Genomic DNA, 14771 nt, shown 5'->3' with positions numbered 1-14771 from the left:
TCTTCCTTTTTTCTTCTAGAAACATTCAAGAATTCTTCAAGATATGTGTTCTAAGTTATGAATATTTAATAAACATGCTATATATTTGTTTTTTCATGTTTATATGCCCTTAGATAGTCTCATATATTTATAACATTCATATTCATGTGATAAATTTGGGGGGAACTTACAACTCTGTATATATTGATTTTCTATCTTGATGTTATTTATTATTTTTTGTATACCTCTGTATCTTTAAAAATTGTATGAAAATTATATTTGTATTTTTTATGAAATTCTAATAATTTTAGCCTCAAGAACTATGCAAAAAGCTTCTAAATTGAGACAATTATGGCAATTTAAATTTAAGGTGTCTTTTGTCTTTGTTTTGCAAGATAGCTAAATTTTGGGGCCAATATCTCTCTTAATTTTTTATCTTTTTTTGTGATTCTTAATTTTAAAAATAAGTTCAAGATCTTGACTAACTTTTTTCCATTGATTTCATGTAAATATCTTTTATGGTTTATGAGATACATTAATTTTGAAAAAATAGTGCAGATCTATCTCTAATACATAACAGTGGTGAATTATAATTTTTGTTGATTATTTGATAGAGATTTTAGACTAGATAATAATTTTCTAATTTTATATGATGTCTTGCCATGCTTTTGAAATTTTTGTATATGTTTAACTAATTTTAGAAATTCAAATACAAAAAACACAATGAATCTATCAAAATGTGAAATTAACATGTATGTTTGTAATTTGATGTTCTTCAATATAAATTTATATTTAAATGTTAATTTAATGTTAATATGATATAATAGGATATTATAAAGTATTAGAATTATGTTAGATAGACCCATAGCCATTGTATAGTTTTGGCCCATCAAAAGCCCATATTGTAAGTGATTAAATTTTTAATTATAATTTTTATTTCATTTTAAAAATAAATTAGTAAGTACCCTTAAGGTAAGTATCAAAAAGGGTAATAATAGTATATAACTTATGTGGAGCTTAACATTGAACTTGTGTGAAAAATCAAATTATCAATAATAGATTAATTTTAGTCATTTGGTAAATTTCACTTAATTTAATTTAGCAATCCTATAGATAGGGAATACTTGTGCATGAAAATTATTTGTATACAACAATCTCTGTTTGAATTACTTGCGTGTGTAGGTTTTGAAATTATATTTTTAGGTAAGAAATTTGATAAAAAAAAAAATAAATAAGACTTTCAGAAATATTAGTAGAGGACTGGCACTCAAATTAACGAGGTTAGATCAGGTGTAAGGGATGCCTAACACCTTTCCCTTATTTACTCACTATTCTGAACCTAGACGTTAAGCTATGGTGATGACGGTTATGGAACCTCTACAAGGAGTAAGTTGCCATCCATGATCCTATCTAAAATTTGAGTATATCAATCAAGTCCTTTCGGTTGTCCCTTCAGAAATTGATACCTCAATTAGATGTTTCTCAAAAGAAACAATGAATATGTCCTGGTTATTGCTTGAGTGACGACTCTTGTCTATCTATGCCTTTATGGCGTAAATTCTTAGTACTGTGGTAGTGTTATGGGAAGAAGGTAATTACTAGTAGACTCAATTCCATTAAGATTGTATAAATTGCATGTCTAGGAAATGATGTCTAACGAAGTGGTACTTAAGTGAGACCGATGTGACTCCACTATCTTTTCTAGGCATTAGCTGGTGCACTTGATGCGGTCTCAGTAGATGGTCTTTCATTCCACGCCATATTAACCCCACAAATATTCAAAATAGCATCATCATAATAATATATATGTTTATTCATAGTGTTGGCATTGAATGGGGATAACTTAGTGGGCCAGTATCTTATTAGGATCCATTCTGTCATGGCATTTAGGCTACTATATTATAAGGGGGTTAGAGTTGCGTCTCTACTTGTCACACCCTACCCCTCTGTAAGGCATAACATGATCCCGTAGTATACCTAATGAATCACCGAACTTCGCCTACCGATAACCCGTTAAATATACTACAAGAGATTTTAAACCAATTTCTATCCATTTTAAAATGTAAGGTAATATTAAATAATTACTAAAAAGCCTTTAATTAAAGTTTATAACATGAATTCAAATTTTGATTTATTTAGGAGTTCGAAAATTTTGCAAAAATTTTGGCAGAATGCCGGTTAAAAATTGAGGAAATAGTTCTTCAAAACCTGTTAAAAACACTCCCAATATATATATAGGAAATCCATAACTCCAATTAATCTCAACACCATTCAATCACAACCAACACAATGGTCACAAATCTCAACAGTATTTTATTCAGTCAACTCAAATATAAAATTTACAACTCCAAAAAGAAAACAAAATATTAATATTATTACAATTTTGTTTATACAACTGTTCGACTAGTTTAATAGATACATATGAACAAAAATTTATATCAAAAAAAATTTACAAGGGTATAAAATATTATACCTGTAAAAGATCCTCAAAATGTGCTTCTCTGCAACTATAACAGCTCACTCTGCTACTTTATCCTTCTCCCTATCTGCGATAGCAAGAAAAGCCATCGCTGAGTAATTTACTCAGTAGTGCACAACAATAATTTCTAAAATCATCAGAAATATAATCATTCATTAACAACATAAATTTAAAATTTTTTCACAATCACAGTTCTCAAGTTGAAGTCAAGATTTTTAATAATAATTTATCAAAATAAATAGTAAATAATAGTGTTGCCAATAAATACACAACTTAGGTCATGACACAAAATTTCAAGATCAATGCCGTGTTGTACACCACTACATAGCAATCTACAACCTTACTAACCGAAATTAATGAGGGAGGTGGCTAGCTAGCTATATGAGTACTCATCCGATCTCAACCTCAATTGGCAAGCCAGAGAGGAAAGAATAAAATCAATCTCAACTCCATAAATGGAGAAGGAACACAATAGATTTGCCATGCCAAGGATGAATTCAAAATCCAATACAAACCATTTTATTGAAATATTTCATACAATTCACAAATCATATTTCATTCCAATTTTTTATTTACAAAGTAGGCAGCACACTATTTTTCAAATAACATTTTTAAAGCCAAAATAATCACAATTTATTCATAACATTTATTCAAATGAATTTTCAAGTAGAAAACAAAGAATTAAAATTATTATGCACAAACCTCTTATGTTTGCCTTGACTTAGTCCCCTCTTCCTCCTTCCTTGGAGGGCTCCTTTTCAACTGAAACACATAATTTGAAAGTGTTTCAATACCCATTCAAATCACTTCTACTAATAAATACAACAATTGAATTTTTGCCTACTTAATTTTTTACTCATAATTTCTCCTAAGGGTTGAGTTCTTTACATTTGGTGTATTTGTGGTTACTATTCACTTGACTATTCACGTAAAATATTGACTTTTTCATAATTAATAGGTATATCATTTCTAAATACATGGTCATACCACATTTTGGGTCACAAATTTTTTGGCATTGGTTGCCAATTGCAATTCAAAGCCTATTAGAATTAATCCCAAAATTTCAGATTTGGTCACCAATGTTTACCATTCCATTAGACCAATTTACAGTAAAAATTTGGCTAAACTTTCTTTATCAAAGTTGTTCTTTAATGTGTCTAGTTTAATTTTCTTTTGAATCACTCTATCTAGAGTTTTGTAGCTCAAGTTATGGCATTTTTACCATAACTGGCCAGATTGATCATTTCCAGATTTTCTAGGCAAATTAGATTTTCAGCAGTTTTGGTGAGCTAATTTTGATTAGCAATTTGAATATGTTATGGTTAGAATTTGGGTTTGTCTTCTTCATGAAAGTTGTTTTACTATGTCTAAGCTTTCCAATGGTTTAAAAATCAGGTCATTTGGACCTCTCTACACAAAGTTATGACCATTTGAACATGTACTATTTATTTGGTCAATTCTGCCCAGAATTAGGGCACCAATTCAGGATTCAACCTAATTTTAGACCAACTTGTGGTCACTTTTTTGGGCAAGGTTTCTTCATAAAAAAATGTAGCATTATGACCCCAATTTCATCTCCAATTGGCCTCACACCAATTGGAGTAACACAATTCAATTTATAACCTCTTAAATGAACAGAGGTCAGGTTGTCCAGAATTCAATAATTTCATATCCACAACTCAACTCAATTCCAATCATCAATTCACAAGTTAAAACACCCTAAATGACCAAAATTGAGCATCATACACATCAATTGGTCATCAATTCTCAAAATCCCCAATTTTCTCCCAAAACCCTAATCTCCAAGAACCCTAATTTCCCAATTCCCTAATTCATGTAAATTCAAACATACTAAGGTTGAACACATGTTTAATTGGATAAAAACACAACAGATCCTCACTATACCATGGCTGGCTGAAAATTGATTTTAGGGTTCATGCAAAATTTCCTTTATTTCTTCATTAATTTCCACTTATTCAACTTAAACTCAACCATTTATACGAAAAAATAAGCTTGGTATCACCTACCTTTAATGGAGCTTCTCAATCTTTAATTTCTTCTCCAATTTCTTCAATTTCTCCCTTCAATTCTTCTCTTCTAGGGTCAATTAAGAGTTTTCTATGTGTTTGTCACACCTTATCCCTTGTAAGGCATGACATGTTCCCGTAGCATACCTAATGAATTACCGAACTATACCTACCAATAACCCATTAATTATGCTACAAGAGATTTTAAACAAATCATAGCTTTTTATCTTATCAATTCTTTTGAGAAAAACTGCATGGGAATAGTTAAAATTCAATTACATATCAAGTAGACATTCATTAGAGGAAATAAACTTATTATTACAAAAGATACATTTTGCACAAGTCTCAAAATAAAATACAAATAGTTACAAACTCAAAATGTGATAGCAATGTAATGCTTTTAAATACAAACTGCTCAATGTCCATACATCCATACATAAAAAACTCAACTCAACTCAACTAAGACTTTATCCCAAAAATTTGGGGTCGACTATATGGATTCGCTTTCTCCACTCTAAATGATTTTGGGTTAAATCCTAAGAAATTTGTAATGCTTATTGGTCATGTTGTACTACTCTCCTCCAAGTCAATTTAGGTCTACCCCTTTTTTTCTTTCTATCCTCTAACTTAATGTGCTCTACACTTCACATGACCAAACCACCTCAATCTCCCTTCTCTCAACTTATCCTCAATTGATACCACTCCTACCTTTTCTCTAATACTCTCATTATGGACTTTATCTAGTCTAGTATGGCCACTCATCCACCTTAACATTCTCATCTCTACAACTCTTATCTTAGACGCATACGACTCCTTCAATGCCTAACACTCACTACCATATAACATAGCCGGTCGTATGGCTGTACGGTAAAATTTTCCTTTCAACTTATTGGGAATCTTGCGATTACATAAAACTCCCATGGCACGTCTCTACTTCAACCATCCGGCTTTAATCCTATGACTAACATCCTCCTCGTACATCCATACATATAGGTACAAAATACATTAAAAAGAAATTACAGGGGTATACCTACGATATATACCCACAGTCAAAACCAAAATATTGGTTTCAAGTCTCTCACTCAGAAGCCTTCTACTTTCCCTTACCTGCGACAGCATAAATAAGCTATCGCTGAGTATATCACTCAGTGGTGCACAACTAATAACTTTAAAACTTAAGGTAAAGTACAACTTGTCAAAATATAAGAAATCATATATTTGCATAATCATGATAGCATCACAGAACTTTCTGAGTCCATAAGAATCATTTATTGAAATCACATTTCGAATGAGAAATCATACTTCACATATCACAATTCACAAACATAAGTGTTGCCAACATCAACACATAGTTTAGACCATGATACAAAATTTCACGATCAATGCCGTGTTATATACTACGACAAAGCAATCTCAACCTCACTAACCGTTATTAATGAGAGAAAGGCTAGCTAGCTAATGAGTACTCATATAGTCTCACCCCACTAACCGTTATTAATAGGGGGACATAATCATATCAAATATCAACCCCAAGTAGCCGTTACTATGGGGGAGTTCCAAAGGGACTGTCATGCTAACTGTGGTTTCAAAACAATTTTCAAGAGTTTCTAAATTAATAATCACATTTGCAAAACAATAAACATATTCAAATCATCATAAAACCCATAAAGGGGTGGCAACACACAAATTTATCAAATGCAAGAGAAAAATCATATCTCATTCAAAATAAACTCATTCAAATCAAACTCATTCAAATAAGCTCATTCAAATCAATTTACAAGGTTAAAACAAAGAAAAATGTTAGTTATGCACAAACCTTCAATGAACTCCTTTATCTTTACTTACTTCTCCTTGTCCGTCCCAAACTCTTTCTCTACTGAAAATACACAAATACAATACCTCAATACTCATCTCAATTGCTGCCAAGTACTCATTACATGAATGTCTAATGCATCCCAAGTTAGCTTTGCAAATTTTAAAGGGCTTTGGATTTTGGACAGCTTGGTGCCCTAATTTTTGAACCCAATTTTTACCTAGTTCCAATCATAATTTAGTGAGGTATTCTTCACGAAAATTGTCCCTCTAGGTCTCATCTTTATTTCCCTTTTTAAATCACCTCATTTGGAGTTGTGTAGCCAAAGTTATAGTCAAATAAATTTTACTATTCACGTGGGGCTGATTCTAGCAAATTTGGTGACTTATTTTTGTCCAATAATTTGATTGAGTTAAGTTCATAATTTGGCCTTACATTCTTCATACGAAATGTTCCACTATATTTTAGGTTTTTTTCGGTTTAAGAATCATCTAAATCAGAGTTTTCTAGAGAAAGTTATGGCCATACAAAAATTACTGTTTATGTTACTATTCATGTTCTAGCAGATTTATCGACTCAATTTTGCTCAGCAATTTGGTTGGGTTAAGTTCGTAATTAGGCTTCAAGTTCTTCATACAAAATGTTCTACTATGTTTTAGGTTTCTATCAGCTTAAGAATCACCTAAATCAGAGTTTTCTACAGAGAGTTATAGCCTTGCAAATTTTACTGTTTATATGATCATTTTGCAGATTTCCAGATTTTGGCAGATTTGGTGACTCAACTTTGCTTAGCAATTTGATTGGGTTAAGTTCATAATTTGGCCTTAAGTTCTTCATATGAAATGTTCTAATATGTTTTAGATTTCCATTGGTTCAAGAATCACCTAAATTGGAGTTTTCTAAAGTGAGTTATGACAATTTAAAATTTACTATTCATGTGGTCTAACTCTGTCAGGTCCAGAATTTCACTTCCAGTTTCAAGGTTCATTTAGGGCAGTTTATAGTTATTTTCTGGGTAGGGTATCTTAATGAAAATTCTAGGCGTATGTCTTAAGTTTCATTTCCAATTAGTTTCACACCAATTGGAGTTGTGTAGGTCAACTTATGGGCTGCCAAGCACACTGAACTTAGTGTGAAAAATGCAGCCTATGGTTAAATTTTCACTTCTTCAATTACTTCCATTAACCAACCTCAATTCACATTTAATCCACCCCAGATGACCGTAATTTAACATTAAACACATCTATGGCACTTCCTAGCACAAAACCCTTAATTTTTCAAAAACTTAATTTGTAATTTTCCCCAATCCTACCATTTCATTACTTCCATTCATCAACCCAATGTCAATTCAAACTAAAGGAACCTCAAATGACCATAATTTAACACTACACACATCAATTTCACTCTCTAGCACCAAAGCCCTAATTTTCCCATGAACCCTAATCTTTCATAATTCAATTTATGCAAATCTCATGCAATCTCACTAGCCCAATCATGTAAACTATTTCAGTTAAACTTGAATTCATCATCAATTTAACTAAAACACATCAAAATCCTAATTTTCCCCAAGTTGGCCAAAAATCACACCTCTTCATACATGCATGTTTTCTTTCAATTTCTCATGAATTTTCATCATAATCTAACTTAATTCAAGGTTTGTATAACTAATCAAGCATGAAAAGAACTTACCTAAATTGTGACCTTCCCAATCGTCAATTTCTTCCAAATCTCTTATTCTCCTTGCTTTTAATCTCTCAAACAAGGATTAATTTAATGTTCTCTACTAATAAAATGGAAAATCCATGGGGGACAAGTGGGGAGATCAAGAGTTGAGAGAGGTTGTAAGTGGAAGAATGAAAGAAAAAGAAGAAAGAAAAAGAGAGGGGGAGAGAGCAATGGGGCGGCACAATTTGGGGAGGGAGGAAGAGGGTTTTTCCCTTATATATTTATCTCTATTTTGATTTATTTAATTAGTTTTAATTGAGTTGTCCAAAGTCCATTGGTCCTAAAATTTTAATTGGGTCAAAATGGAATTAAAATTCTATATTTTTATTTCTTTTATTTTCTTTACACATTTTTATTTGAAATTTTTTTCCCCAAAAATTACTTCATAATTCAATTCAAAAATTTCACTTAATTTAATTGACATTTTGGTTAAAAATCAATTCTTAAATTGAATTGACTAAAATACCCCTCATCGGGTCATAATCCTTCTTTTTCATAATACTCAATGAGTTCTTAGGTCTTTGGTTTACTTGAATTTTATAGTGTCTATCTCAATTAATTTTCCTTTTATTTTTGATCCTTAAGGTATCTTTGAATAGTACTAGTCATAGACAAAAAATGGTACTATTCAGAGCTTGGAGGTTCGGGGTGTTACAATTCTCCCCTCCTTAAAAATAAAATTTCGTTCTCGAAATTTACCTAGCCTCAGTCTCTAAAGAGTTGTGGGTGCTATCTCCTCATGTCCTCCTCACGTTCCCATGTACACTCCTGGCTTGAATGATGGTTCAACAGTACTTTCACTAGAGGTATCTACTTATTCCTTAGTTACTTCACCTCATAAGCCAAGATCTTAATGGGCTCTTCATTATAGGTCAGGTCTGGATTCACCTCAATCTCCTCTACTGGAAAAATATGAGAGGGGTCTAATCTGTACCTCCTCAACATGGAGACATGGAAGACATTGTGAATCTTTTCCAACTTCGGAGGTAATGCAAGTCTATATGCTAATGGACCCACTCTTTCCAGAACCTCATATGGCCTAATGAAGCGAGGACTCAGTTTTCCCTTTCTACCAAACCTCATGATCCTCTTCTATGGGGAAAATTTCAAGAACACCTTATCACCCACACTGTAGTGAATATCTCTTCTCTTTAGATCAATGTAGGACTTCTGTCTATCCGATGCAATTTTGAGTCTGTCTCTAATGAGCTTAACCTTTTCTTTCGTCTGCTGCACTAATTCTGGGCCAATCAACTTCCTCTCGCCCACTTTATCCCAACACAAGGGAGTTCTAAACTTTCTGCCATAAAGTGCTTCATATGGAGGCATCCCAATGCTTGACTGATAACTATTGTAGGCAAATTCAATCAAAGGCAAGTGTATATCCCAACTTCCTTCAAACTCAATCACAGAAGCCCGAAGCATGTCCTCCAAAATTTGAATGATCCTTTCAGACTGGCCATCTGTCTATGGATGGAATGCTGTACTGAAGTTCAATCTAGTTCCTAGGGCTTTTTAGAGACTACCCCAGAATCTAGAAGTAAACCTAGGATCTCTGTCAGACACAATAGACACTGGCACTCCATGTAACCTCACCACTTCATCAATGTATAATTTGGCCAATCTTTCTAGGCTGTAGTCTATCCTCACTGGCAAAAAGTGTACAAACTTAGTCAATCTATCAATAATAACCCAAAATGCATCATGATTCTTTTGGGTACGGGGAAGTCCTATCACGAAATCCATAGTGATTCTTTCCCATTTCCACTCGAGAATTGGCAATGGCTATAGCAACCCTACAGGCACTTGGTGTTTTGCCTTTACTTGCTGACAAGTTAGGCATTTGGCAACATATTCTACAATGTCCTTCTTCATTCCCCTCCATCAATAGTGCCCTTTCATAGTTTTGTATATTTTGCTTCCACCAGGGTGCATAGCAAAAGGTGAATCATGTGCTTCATTTAAAATGATCTACCTCAGTTCAACATTATAAAGAATGCACATTCTACCTTGATATAACAACAAGCCCTCATCATTTACCAACAACTCTGGTTTCTTGCCATCCCGAGCCTCTTCCATCAACTTCACATACTTATCATCATTCTATGCAGCTACTTTAATTTGTTCTGTCAACATTGGCTTCACTTGCTAAGTAGCTACCATCTGCCCATCTTCATCAATCTCCAGGTTAGCATGCAATGCCGTTAACTCATGCACCATGGACAAAGGAGAAACTCTTAAACCAGCCATAGTCTTGTGACTTAAAGCATCAGCTACAACATTAGCTTTTCCAGGCTGAAAGTCTATCAAACAATCATAATCTTTTATCTGTTCCAACCATCTCCTCTACCTCAAATTTAACTGCTTCTATGTGCCCAAGTACTTCAAACTTTTATGATCTGTGTATATATAACATCTCTCCCCATACAAGTAATGTCTCCAGATCTTTAAGGCAAAGACAATGGCTGCCAGCTCCAAGTCATGTTTAGGATAATTCCTCTCATTTGGTTTAAGCTGGCGAGAAGCATAAGCAATGACATTTCTATCTTGCATCAACACACAACCTAATCCATTATGTGAAGCATCACTGTATATGGTGTACTCTTTACCTAAGGTAGGCAAAGTTAAGACTAGAGCTTCAGTTAAACACCTCTTCAACTCATCAAAACTCTTCTGGCATTGATCAGTCCACTGAAATTTCACATCCTTCCTAAGTAGCTTAGTCAGTGGTGATGCTAGCATGGAGAATCCCTTCACAAACCTTCGATAATACCAGGCTAAACCAAGGAAACTCCGAATTTCAGTGACATTTCTGGGTGGCTTCCAATTAAGAATAGCTTCTACTTTGCGAGGATCAACCTGGATACCCTCTGAAGATACAATATGCCCCAAGAAAGTAATCTCCTTTAGCCAAAACTCACATTTTGACAATTTGGCATATAACTTTTTCTCCCTCAAAGTCTGCAATACTATCCTAAAGTGCTTGTCATGTTCCTCTGCATTCTTTAAGTACACTAAAATATCATCAATGAACACCACTGCAAACTAATCCAAATATGGCCTGAAGATAGTGTTCATTAGGCCCATAAAAGCAGCTGGCACATTAGTTAACCCGAATGGCATTACGAAGAACTCATAATGGCCATACCGAGTCTTAAAGGCAGTTTTAGGAATACTCTGCTCCTACACCCTCAACTGATAGCAACCCGATCTCAAGTCAATCTTGGAGAATACAGTTACATCCTTCAACTGATCTAATAGATTATCAAACCGTGGCAGAGGATATCTGTTCTTTATGGTCATCTTATTCAACTGTCTGTAATCTATGCATAGACGGAGAGCACCATCCTTCTTCACAAACAATACTGGTGCTCCCCAAGGCGACACGCTAGGGCAGATGAAACCCTTATCTAACAACTCCTGCAATTGTACTTTCAACTCTTTTAACTCAGCAGGTGCCATCCTATAAGGAGTGATGGAAATTGGTTCCACACCAGGCATAGTCTTAATTTCAAACTGCACCTTTCTTTCTGGAAGCAATCCAGGAAATTCTTTCGGAAAAACATCCAAAAAATCCCATACTGTAGGAATATCCTTAAGATCTGGACTCCCCACCTGGGTGTCTATCACATAAGCTAGATAAGCTTCACATCATTTTCTAATCATCTTCCTAGCAAGTGTAGCTGAAATGATGTTGGATGGCAATAACTGCCTCTCCCCGTGTATCACTATGTCTGCATACTCAGGAAGACCAAAAGTGACCGTCTTTAGTCTACAGTCGATCATGGCGTGGTGCTTGGCTAACCAATCCATGCCCAAGATGATATCATAATCTCGGAAGGGAATTTCAGTTAAGTCTGACAGGAATGTATGTCCTTGGATCACCAAAGGACAATCTTCATACAATTTGTTCACCCTAACCTCTTGTCTTAAAGGACTAGTCACTAGCACATCATAATCCAATTTTACACAAGGAATAGCAACAAAGCATGCAATACTAGCACTAGCATAAGGATGTGTAGAACCAGGGTCAAACAACACATATACATCTCTACCAAAGATGGAGAAAATACTAGCCACAACATCTGATGTTTCAGCTTCCTCCCTCTGGCGCATGGTATACACCCTGGCTGGTGTACCACTCTGTTCTGGTTAGCTCACTGTGCCCTGGCTGCTAGAAGTGCTGCCTCTACCCCTGCCTCGGCCTCTACTAATTATTTGTTGTTCTCTGGATGTAGAACCTTAAACAGACGCCTCAGCGGTGGTAGGTGGCCCAGATCTGTGGGCACTAGTGCAATCCCTAGTAAAATGTCCACTTTCACCACAATTGTAACAGGCTCCTATGACCTTATAACATACTCCTCCATGAGTCCTGCCATAGGTTTCACAGGTATGAATAGGAAAGGAACCCTTAGATGTCTGCTGACCGGATCTAGGTGGCCTCTGCTTTGAGAATCTTCCCCTACTAGATCCTCTGTTACTTGGTCCCCCAAAGCTCTTCCTCTTACCTGGATTGCTACTTGGACTCTGACCTGTAGGCTTACTGCTCTTTTCTTTTTCAGTGGTTACCTTCTCAGATGCCTCTTCCAGTTCTATCCTTTCCAGCTCAAGGGCCTGTGATATCAACTCAGAGAAGTTGTCATGCCGAAACCTAACCACTTGCAATCTCAAACTAGGCCTTAACCTGACCTCAAACTGTTTGCATCTGTCTCTGCTGGTAGTGAGTAGGCTTCCAGCATAGTGGCTGAGGCGGGAAAAGTTCCTCTCATACTTGGCTATAGTCCTATTCCTCTCAAACTGAGAAACTCCTGTAGCTTCATATCTACGTATGTGTCGGGAACATACTTCTGTCTAAATTCTTTGAGGAAGTCATCCCATGTTAACATAGGGGCTCAGCCAAACTATGGAGAATGGTCTTCCACCACTCATATGCATCTCCATGCAGTAGAGAGACTGAGTATTCGAACTTTAATTCATCGGTGCAGTGCAATTTCTTTAATACCTCTCCATCCGTTCTAATCATTGCTCGGCTTCCAATGGGTCCACTGTACCCTTGAACTCTGTTGCCCCATACTTCATTAACTTGTCATATTGTCTGGCTAGGGGTGGTGGTTGCACTGGAGGCACTTGCACAGGAGCTTGGACTGGTATATTGCCAGCCATTTGCTGAAATAGTGTAGCCATCCGCTGAGCAAACTGAGCAGGAAATCGCATAGGCAAGACGGGTGCAGCTGATCCACTAGCATTCTGAGGAGCTGGGGCCTGTCCCTGTACCTCAGCTGCTACTAATTGCTCTACAATGTGATCCCCCTCTTCCATACTGAATCACAAAGAATTCTACTCCCTAGACAACCAACACAAGGAGATTTCCCTCCATTAGTCCATATTTATGATGCAATGCACTATATGTATCAGTTAATGACAATTGAGCAGTTGTACTTATAAAAAATTTTCAACTATGCAAATTTTAAAACTTGTATGAAAACAAAAGCTCTAATACCACTGAAACATGTCACACCTTATCCCTTGTAAGGCATGACATGTTCCCGCAGCATACCTAATGAATTACCGGACTACACCTACCGATAACCCATTAATTATTCAACAAGGGATTTTAAACAAATCATAACTTTTTATCTTATCAATTCTTTTGCGGAAAATTGCATGGGAATATTTAAAATTCAATTACATATCAAGTAGACATTCATTAGAGGAAATAAACTTATTATTACAAAAGATACATTTTGCATAAGTCTCAAAATAAAATACAAATAGTTACAAACTCAAAATGTGATGGCAATGTAATGCTTTTAAATACAAACTGCTCAATGTCCGTACATTCATACATATAGGTACAAAATACATCAAAAGAAAATTACAAGGATATACCTATGACATATACCCACAGTCAAAACCAAAATCCTGCTTCCAAGTCTCTCACTCAGCAGCCTTCTCCTTTCCCTTACCTGCAACAGCATAAATAAGCTATTGCTGAGTATATCACTTAGTAGTGCACAACTAATAACTTTAAAACTTAAGGTAAAACACAACTTGTCAAAATACAAGAAATCATATATTTGCATAGTCATGATAGCATCATAAAACTTTCTGAGTCCATAAGAATCATTTATTAAAATCACATTTTGAATGAGAAATCATACTTCACAAAGCATAATTCACAAACATAAGTGTTGCCAACATCAACACACAGTTTAGACCATGACATAAAATTTCACGATCAATGCCATGTTGTACACCACGACGAAGCAATCTCAACCTCACTAACCTTTATTAATGAGGGAAGGGCTAGATAGCTAATGAGTACTCATATAATCTCACCCCACTAACTGTTATTAATGGGGGGACATAATCATATCAAATATCAAACCCTAAGTAGCCGTTACTACGAGGGAGTTCTGAAGGGAATGTCATGCTAACTTTGGTTTCAAAACAATTTTCAAGAGTTTCTAAATCAATAATCACATTTGCAAAACAATAAACATATTCAAATCATCATAAAACCCGTAAAGGGGTAGCAACACACAAATTTCTCAAATGCAAGAGAAAAACCATATCTCATTCAAAATAAACTCATTCAAATCAAACTCATTCAAATAAGCTCATTCAAATCAATTTACAAGGTTAAAACAAAGAAAAATGTTAGTTGTGCACAAACCTTCAGTGAACTCCTTTATCTTTACTTACTTCTCCTTATCCGTCCCAACCTCTTTCTCTACTGAAAATGCAC

This window comes from Hevea brasiliensis, chromosome 7 (assembly GCF_030052815.1).
Source record: "Hevea brasiliensis isolate MT/VB/25A 57/8 chromosome 7, ASM3005281v1, whole genome shotgun sequence".
Lineage (NCBI taxonomy): Eukaryota > Viridiplantae > Streptophyta > Magnoliopsida > Malpighiales > Euphorbiaceae > Hevea > Hevea brasiliensis.
Note: the sequence above shows the minus strand (reverse complement) of the source record.